Source organism: Benincasa hispida, chromosome 12, assembly GCF_027475165.1.
Source record: "Benincasa hispida cultivar pf3 chromosome 12, pf3_genome.v1.1, whole genome shotgun sequence".
Lineage (NCBI taxonomy): Eukaryota > Viridiplantae > Streptophyta > Magnoliopsida > Cucurbitales > Cucurbitaceae > Benincasa > Benincasa hispida.
In genome coordinates, this window is record NC_143489.1 from 35,965,229 (window position 1) to 35,975,451 (window position 10,223).

Here is a 10,223-nt window from a genome sequence, read left to right on the forward strand (position 1 = left end):
ATCTATTTCGGGGTATTGCTCTTTTGTTGAAGGAAATCTGGTTACTTGGCGAAGTAAAAAACAAAGTGGTTACAAGAAGTAGTGCTGAAGCAGAATTTAGAGCATTAGCCCATGGTATTTGTGAAGGCATATGGACAAGAAGACTATTGGAAGAATTGAATTTCTCTCAGACAATGCCCATCGCATCTATTGTGATAACAAGTCAGCAATTTCCATAGCCAACAATCTAGTCCTTCATGATAGGAACAAACATATTGAAGTTGATAAACACTTCATAAAGGAAAAGATTGATGCAGGAATAATATGCATTCCCTTTCTCCCGATAGCAGAGCAAATTGCAGATGTGTTAACCAAAGGTCTTCCAAAGTGGCAATTCAATAAGTTGATTGACAAGTTGGTTATGAATGATATCTAGGGGGGGGGGGGGGGGGGGTGTTGGTTATTTCCTTTATTGTACTTATTGTATTATATTTGTTGTATTTTATTCTTTCCTTATTTGTAATTGAGAATTGAGTATTTCTTCTATTTAAGAAACCCTTTCCTCTTAAGATTAAGAAGAGAAAAATTAATGTTTTTTAGAAGCTTGTTTATGGCTGAGGTAAGTTGGTTTCTTGTTTTTTTTTATTATTTATTTTTATTTATTTTTATGCTTTAGGTAAGTTGGTTTGTTTATGATTGAGTTCAATTCATTAATGTTCTTAGTTGGTTTCTTGGTTTTTTGGTTTGTTTGTGATTGAGGTAAGTTGGTTTGTTTAGTTGAGATTAGTATATAGTATATTGAGCATTAAACTTATTTAAATTTGTATTTTGTAGATATCTGGAGATTTTTGTTGAAGATGCATCTCTCGGCAAGCGTATTTAGATTGTAGATTTTTGTTAATGTTATTTTGGATTTAGGAATTGTGTATCTCCCAATATGTACTTTGTTTTCATGTAATGTTTTTTTTTTTGAATACAAAATTATAGGTGTTATAGAAACTCTTGGATTAAGGTTGTAGATTCAAACGTGTTTTCTATATATTATTAATCTATTATGGACATTTACTTCATTTTGGCAATCTTATTTTAGTTTGATTGATATATGTAAGATTTAAACAGGTATGACATTTGGAAAAAAATCGATCTAAAAAAAAACATATATAAATAGGTATTTAAATCTATTAATTTTTTAAAGAAATACCGACGGTCTCCGGATGGTAGAGGAGTCGGGCAAAGAACTCCCGATGGTGAATAGACACGTCGAGATTTAAAGATATCCTGACGGTGGCTAGAGACCGTTGGGTGATAGATATATCCCGACGGTCCACGTCACCGTCGGGTGAAAGTAAATACTCGACGACCCCTTCACCGTTGAGATAAATTACCTCATCCCGATGGTTCAAAGACCGTCAGGCTAATAGTAAAATCCCGATGGTATACCATCAGGGGTTGTGCCTTTTTCTCGACGGTTTTCTTCATGGTCGGGAGAAAAACCCCATCCTTATCCGTCGAGATAATTCTTTTACCCTACGACAGGGCTTCCAAACCGTCGGAAAAGGTTTTCCCGATGAAGCTTCCCCGACGGTTCGGCCGACGACATTTAAACCGTTGGAAAAGGTTGTCCCAACGGTGTTCTTAGCTTCTACCGATGACCTCCAACATTGGGATAAGACCAAATTCTTGTAGTGAGACTTGCACCGATCTTTTCATCTTCAAGTTACCCCTGTTTCTCAGGATGTTGGAGGTTCTAGCTCTTCTTCCTGTATTCGCGCGTTTGTTCTTTGCGAGGATTTTACGGGGTCCAACCAAGTGGATCCCTTGTCCCGTAGCTTCCATAGAGACGTCCAATTTCCCTGCAGGGCCCCTCGCCCCAAATAGAGCGGAGATTCCCCGATTAGGTGGGGAATGAGGAAGGGAGTGGGGGAAAAAATTCCTCGTGAGCTAAATAGAGATGGGGACAGGGAATGCATTCCCCCCTAATTCCCCGTCCTTGCCCTGATGGGCTACTACATATTTATTTATTATTATTATTATTATATAAATATTACATTTAAGTTTCAAATTTGATTATTTATTGGGGAATATTAGAATATGTTTAAATTGAATATTTAAATTTAGTTTATATATGAGGATAATTTGATTTGTATTTATTTCTGTCTACTAAAAAAATTAATTAACTTTTTTAGGCCAAAATTTGACTAATTTATCTTTAAATTCAAATTTATATAAAATTAACTATAATAAACAATTTAGTGATACAGTTAATTATTTAATTAAAATTTTCTCATATTATTAGTAATTTAAATTAACTGGCTTTTTACAAAAAAAAAAGGTAATGGGAAAAAAATTCCCTATGGGGAATCCCCGTCCCAATCCTTGTGGAAAATTTCACGACGATGGGTGTCACACCCCGCCTCGAGCCCGCACTCCTGAGCCCGAGGAGAGGCGTGAGGGACTACAGATACCACCCTTTTGTATATCTACTACCCATCTGAACCTCTTTACTACACTCAATAAACTTTAAGTCAAGGAGATAACAACAACTGATTAAGTAGGCCCATTTTATTACAACAATAAAACGTTTATACAACTCCAAGACTTAACTACAAAGTTTACAACAATAACTGTAAAACCCCCCAGAAGTGTAACTGTGGCTTGTGGCAAACCTTGACCTTAGCAGCACCTTGGAACTCCTCACCTTTCGCTACCCGGGAAGAGAAACATGAAAGAAAAGAAGGAACTTCACAAAGCTCAGTGAGTGGTAAGCAATTTTTAGAGTTTATTTCAACTCATAAATAACAAGCATATCATAAATACGAGGTTATGTTCAAACCTCAGCCTCGAATGAGTCTGTTCTCAACTCTATCTACATGCATGGTAGATAGCTAAACTGATAGTTACTTAGAATGAGTCTATTCTCTACATACACACACGGTAGATAGTTAACTAATATTAATCATGAACGCTTACTCTATTGCGTTCCCTTTTGTTCCCAATGTCTTCTATGTGTATATAGCTCCCCGCTCATGGGCTCAGAAGCTAGGCTCATTGGTCCTCTGACCATCCCATATGAGGTTCCTCCCACAGGCTCAAGAACTAGACCTCTCGGTCTCCTGACCATCCGGTGAGGTTTTGCTTTCGGGCTCAGGAACTAGGTATATTGACCCCCTGACCATCCCGATCACATAATCGCATTCTCATGCTAGATACTCACTCAAAACATAAGCATGTAAAATTTAATCTAAAATATCTGCTTAAGACTTAAAGGAAAGTACCACTCACCTTGGTAAGGATATAAATCTTTCTCTTAGAAGTTCCTTGATCTTCTCGGACTCCTCTTTTGAACCCTAAGATTCAGATTCAATTTAATGCTCATATTACTCATAGTTCTAAGCCTTATCTCGTAATACTTCCTTCTACAAATATGCTCTAAAATGTCTCAGGAAGCTTACCTCAAAATCATAGCTCAAAACTCTTCGTGGTTTGGACGGAATCTTCAAAACATCAAGACTGACCCAAGCTTAGCTGACAGCTCGACCCTTCTGTATTTTTCTCATTATCTAGCCCGATTCCTTGGAGCTTCTTCTTCGGCAGCCCTGAAATCTAGACTCTCCTAGCTTTCAGGTGGCTTTAGAATCACTCCAAACGCATGAGTATTCTGGGAGAACTCTTCATCCCAAATTGATGCTACTTCCAAACCTTTCTATCCGACAGCATCTCCTCTCTTGGAACCTCTTGACCCATGCATGTTCTTGTTACCATCGCATGCATTCCTTCATCAATGCATAGATTCCTCACAATTGGCCTTCATACACTTCCTAGTGTCATTTGAAGAAAAATAGAGTTATCATCTGAAGAGATCCTTGGCCTTATTTATAGGCGTCCAAAATCTCTCTAAGGCCGACACCTCCTTCTTGGCCACATGTCCAAGTGTCTTTTCCCCACACTATCAACACAACCTTCATGCCATCGCAATCTAAGGTGTCTCCTTCTCCATTAGCCAACACATAACGTTCAAATTTTCATGTCTTCTTGTGCATCCACCTCCATTTTCTTAAGGCCTAAGATTTCTCCCGAACACCACATGTCCGGATGACGACCTTGAATGCGTCCATCCAATCTCATATGCGCCCATCCTACCTCAATGTGTCCATCTACCGCAAATGCGTTCATATGCGTCCATCTACCACAAATACATCCGTCCAACCTCATTTGCGTCTATCCAATTGACGCAACATACCTATGTCCGGAAACCATTAGTTGGCGCATGTGCCCATCCAACATCAAAATGAGTTCATTCAATCTTACTTTGTGCATCCAATTGACACAGCTTGGTCACATATGCTAGATGCTCGCAAGGCTCATCTTTGGCCACATATCCTTCTCTTTCACATGGCTTACCTTTTCCCTATGCGCTCAACTAGGATAGTGACCAAAACTCTTCCAACGCATACTATTAGCCTTGTCCTATGTGCCCACATGCCCTCGGATGTCCTCGCGCATAGCATATCACTAATGCATAACAACCTTATGTACCGCAAGCCTTAGCAATGCAAGACGTTTCACCATGCGTTCACTATGGCTTGTCTCATCGCCTAGCTCATCGTCTAGTACTGTTGCCACATAGCACCATCGCATAGCGTTGCCGCATGGCACCAGTCTACTGCACAGCTCTTGCTCATCGTGTAGCGCTGATGCCCATCGTCTAGCGAAGCACGGCTATCGTCTAGCGCACATGCCCATCGCGTAGCGCCATCGCCCAACGTCATCGTCTAACGCTGATGCCAACCATGTAGTGACAACGCCTCATCGTCTAATGCTATCACCCATCGCATAGCGTTATCGTTTAGCGCGACTCCCCGCATCATCTAGCACCACACTTTACCGCATCGCTTAGCTCCTCGCTTTGCTACATGATCGCCCAGCGCCCGCCTACCCGATCGCCCATCTCATCGTGTAGTGCCGCTCACTTACTAGACGATCGTCTACTTCATCGTGTAGCTCCATTCAGTTGCTATACGATCATCTGCCCAACGTCTTATGCTCAACATCTCGCTTTCTCCACTATCGCTCACACATACCCAATGCATGAGCAACTCTTGGCAACGCCTCTTGCCAATACTTCGACTAATCATGCGTCCAACCTTACAAACGCATGGTTTCCTTCTCATCTTCGTTAATGTCTCCTAACACTTAACACATGGGTCCTTTTTGACCTTACACTTAGCCAAATTTCACCATTTAAGGATTAACTCAAAACTACTAAAGGAAAATCTATTCAACACTTAGAATTTTCCTTTACTTTAATGTAGGATTTAACTTTCACTTAGTTAATTCTTTTAATCACCTGCTTAAATAGAGAAAATGGAAATCCGGGTTTCACAATGGGAAATGAAATGGGGAGCAGGGATGGGGATGGGGAATGGCATCCCAGGTCTTGCCTCATCTCGTGGATATCTCTACTTCCAACTATGGCATGAAATTGGCCATCAAACCGAATTTGGTAAGGTTGGTGTTGGTGATCCTTCTAAAGCTCTTACTTCAGCTCTTTATGGTCTTCAAGAGGTAATTGTCTTCATAATTTTTATTTTTCTCTTGTTTTGGTCGACCTCCGCCTCTAGCCCCCTTGTTTCTTCTTTTTCTTGCTTCTTCTTGCTTTTAATGCTTCTTCTGCTTTTGCTTCTGCTTCAATCCCCGCCCCTATTCCTGTGGGAAATTTTACGGGGATGGGGAATGAAATGGGGAGCAGAGATGGGGATGAGGAATGACATCCCCAGCCCTGCCTCGTCCTGTGGATATCTCTACTTCTAACTATGGCATGAAATTGGCCATCAAATCGGATTTGGTAAGGTTGGTGTTGGTGATCCTTCTAAAGCTCTTACTTCAGCTCTTTATGGTCTTCAAGAGGTAATTGTCTTCATAATTTTTATTTTTCTCTTGTTCTGGTTGACGTCCGCCTCTAGCCCCCTTATTTCTTCTTCTTCTTGTTTCTTCTCTTCCTGCTCTTCCTCTTGAGCTTACCCCATGGGTGCCTCTGAGCTCCCCAAGCTCACTTAAACTCTCCCATGGATCTTTTGAGCTCTCTCCTAGGCTCCAAGCTCACTGCATGGGTCTCACCGAGTAGGCTGAATTTTATTGATAATGTGTTCAATTCTTATTAATAAAGATTACACAACATGAAACATATTTTAATTGCATTTTTTTAAACATCATTTAAAAATAACAATTTTTTATTACGAACTATCATTTTTTATTATAGCAACTATAAAATATACATACATTATCACATAAAAATTAATAAAATAATTTCAATTTTACACTGATAAATTTAGTTAAAATAAAAAATCTAAATTAGTTATTGGAATTAGCACGTGCATATTGTTGGGAAAAAGTTTAGATCTCTTCTTTGAGAGAAAAAAGAGGTATCATTTATTTTTAAAGGGGCCTCCGAAAAAAGGAAAAAAAGAAAAGAAAAGAAAAGAAAGAGCATTGGCATCATCCATGTGCTTCAAATATTATAATTAAGAACTAAGTCTATAACAAACAAATGGTGAATACATATGAAAAGGAAAAAGAATTTTAAATTATTTTAAAATGAAAGAATCAAAATAGAAAACAAATCTAAACCAAAATAAATGAAGTGTGGAGGATTTTCTTTTTTCAAATGGAATTTTGCAGTTTCTGTAAACTGCTACTCTCTCAATTCAGAAACTTTTCACTGAGATAAAGGAAGAAATGGGAAACAACATCACAATTTTCCTCCTTGGAAGAAATTCTTCTTCTGGTATATATACACATATATATAAATATACATACAAATACTTTCAAAATTAAATTAAAATTCTCGCTATTTTGATTATTCTTTCGGTTATTTAATTTTTTTTTCTAGATGTAAGGCGAAGAGATGAAAAACCAATCTTTTTCAATGCTGAATGAAGCTGCCATTGTTGGAAGTTCCAAATCTTCAATGCAGGGAGGTTTTAAATGGTGCTTTCATTCATGTTCTTCATTTATATATTATTTGATTTATATATATACATTAATTTTTTAATTAAATAACATCCATTTTCTGATTAATTTATTTTTGGGTGTTATATTAATTATTTGTAGGAAATTAGCTCGGTATCTCAATGGAGATTTCAAAAGAAATGGGTGAAATCATCATATCTCCCTGTATTTGGTATCAGCTGAAGATGATAATTTATCAACTGGTTTAGAGATCAATGTTTATGCTTACATTTCTTTGTTTATGATAATCTCAAAGACAAGTATTGGACATTTTTTTTTAAAATATTGTGATTAGGAAAACAATTTAGGAAAATATAGTGGTTCTGAAACTATTTACAAATTTATGATTGTTTTGGAGTTTTCGAGGGCGGGAATTTTGTGTAAAATATTTTGTCGAGGGTTCTGTCAAAAATTAAAGAAGAGGTCGAGGGTTGACCCTCGACCTCAAGGAAATTGAAGAATTGAAGAAGAGGTCGAGGGTACCCTTGACCTCTCGAAAATTTAAAGAAGAGATCGAGGGTTTGACCCTCGACCTAAAGCAAATTAAACAAAATTTGTCGACCGAAATAGACGACAAAATTTAAACAAGAGGTCGAGGGTTCAACCGGTCATTCAGAAATATTTTATTTTGTTTCTTTCCCCCGTACGCCGCATTAATTGCACACAATCGCTTAGTAAACTATGCGATCATTTAGTAATTATACACGATCACACACAATTGCTTAGTCAATTATCCACGATCGTTTAGTAATTATACACGATTGCACACAATCGTTTAGTAAAATACTATGCGACTGTTTAGTAATTATACACGATTGCACACAATCGTTTAGTAAATTACTATGTGATCATTTAGTAATTCTTTATTAACGTAACAATAGGTGCAAACTTTCGGAAAGAACAAGTGAACGATGAATAACTTCTTTATTAGATGATAGGAATCAAACAAGATTAATCGGTCGCTTACAAGACGCTAAACGATCATTTACAATCTCTCCACGATCGCTCACTAAATCCTCTACGATCACCCACAAACTCCTACACGATTGCTTAACTATTACTATTACGCGATCGCCTTCTCAGAACACTCCTACACGATCGCTTAGCTATTACTATTAGACGATCGCCTTCTCAGAACCTATATGATCGCATACCTTTTACTATACGATCGTCTACCAAGTGCTACACGATCGCTGAGCTTTACTACACAATCACCTAGTGGAATTAGACGATGAGTGGCACGCTGTGATGGCTTCTCCACGATAGTGTCTTCCGAACTCCCACTCTTGAGAGCTCTCTTTCTTCACTATACGATCGCCCACAAACTCCTTACACGATCGCTTAGCTATTACTATTAGACGATCGCCTTCTCAGAACCTATAAGATCGCCTACCTTTTACTATATGATCGTATACCAAGTGCTACACGATCACTGAGCTTTACTACATGATCGCCTAGTGGAAGAAGACGATGAGCGGTACGCTACGATGGCTTTTCCACGATAGCGTTTTTCTAATGAGCTAAATGAAGCCATGTCTTAGGAAGGGCAGAAGATGGAAGCAAGAAGAAATAGGTTCTTGGGTAGCTAAGTGTAAAAGTAGGACAAAACTTGGCTAGGCTAAGGAAGGTCATGATAAGCATATGAATGAGACCATGCCATCTAATGAGGTATGGTGCTGAAGTAATATGGTGAGTGAAGTTAGCAAAATGAAATTTTCTAAATCCTAACCCTTCATCACCAATAGTGGGCCAAGTGGCACAAGGAAGGTTCATGCTGGATTTTGGACGGTAATATAAGCAAGAAGGTTGAGTTCATTGGGTCGGTTTGGACAAACTACTTAGGCTATTTGTGTAATTCTAGTGGCATTCGAAAGCTCTGATTTTCTATTTTCTATGGCTGGGCTGTTGTAAGGAAAACTCACTAGAATAAGGTCGAAGGGGAAAAATAAAGACGAAGGGTTCGTTTCTCGGGTGATTCTAGGCCATCAGTGAAGAATTGAAGCTCCAGGACGAATTACGAAGCGTTTTGAGCTAAAATTTGAGGAAATATTTTTAACTCAGTTATAAACAACCTTGTAGAATGAAACTTTTTAAGATGAGGTCTGAAAATCGAGTTATATAATTTTGAAGTTTGAACGAGAAATTGTTGAACAAGCAGGTAGCTGCTTGAATTGGAGCTAATGATGAAGTTTTCAATCTGCAGATTAAGTAATGGGAAATTTTGAGCTGAAATTTTAAGTTAATATTTCTAACTCAATTCTAAACATGTTTGTAGAAGGAAGTTTCTTCAAAAGAGGGCTAGATTTTCAGTTATGAATTTTTGAAGTTGTAACAGAGAAGCTGTGCAGAAGCAGACCGCTGCTTGGGAAGAACAAGCAAACAGCTCATATGGAGAAAGAGGATTTCGCTAATGAAGGAAATCTCGCTAATTTTGTGTTGAGGATCTTGCTAATGAAGAAAATCTTGCTACTTTTGTGGTGAGGATCTCGCTCTAGAAGGGAATCTCGCTAGAAATTGGGCTGAATCTCGCTAGTAAGGTTAGTCTCGTTAGGATGACAGTTTGATAGGAGAAGCTTGATGTCGCTCATGAGGATCTCGCTAATCTTGCTGATCTCGCTCATGAGGAGGATCTCGCTAGTAAAGTTGTCTTTGTTGATGAAAGTTCCTTTAGTAAATGAACTATTTGAGGTATTTTGCTAAGAATTCTGAATAGTTTAACCAAGAATTATGTCTGTTCAGGCCAAGAAGAGCTAGGAGAGGTGCATAACCCATTAAGAGGCCAACGAACTGTGAGTGACTATGTGATGAATAAATGTTTTAATGATTTAGAAACTATGATTTCCTTGAAGTTAATTCTCATGCTAAGGGTTAGAAACTATGATTTATTTGAAGATATTCCTCATGCTAAGTGTTTAAATGAAATGCCAAGCAACGTATTTGTTAAATTGTTTCTCATGCTAAGTAAAGCATGTTTTCCATGAAATTGATATGATTTAAATATGTTATCTTGTCCAAATACTTTTAGCATGTCTTAGTAACTCCATTTTCATGATGTTTACTAGTGTATGGGTTTTCCAAGTATGTTTTCCATGTCTAACGCATGCTAGTGGTTTTAACAAGCTGGTTTAGTATGTTTTAAGCCAACTTATTTCATAAAGTATGAAGCATGCGTTAGGGTTAAAGCTAAGGTTGAATGAAGTTTGATGTACTATGTTTTAAATACCTAAGGTTGTCAA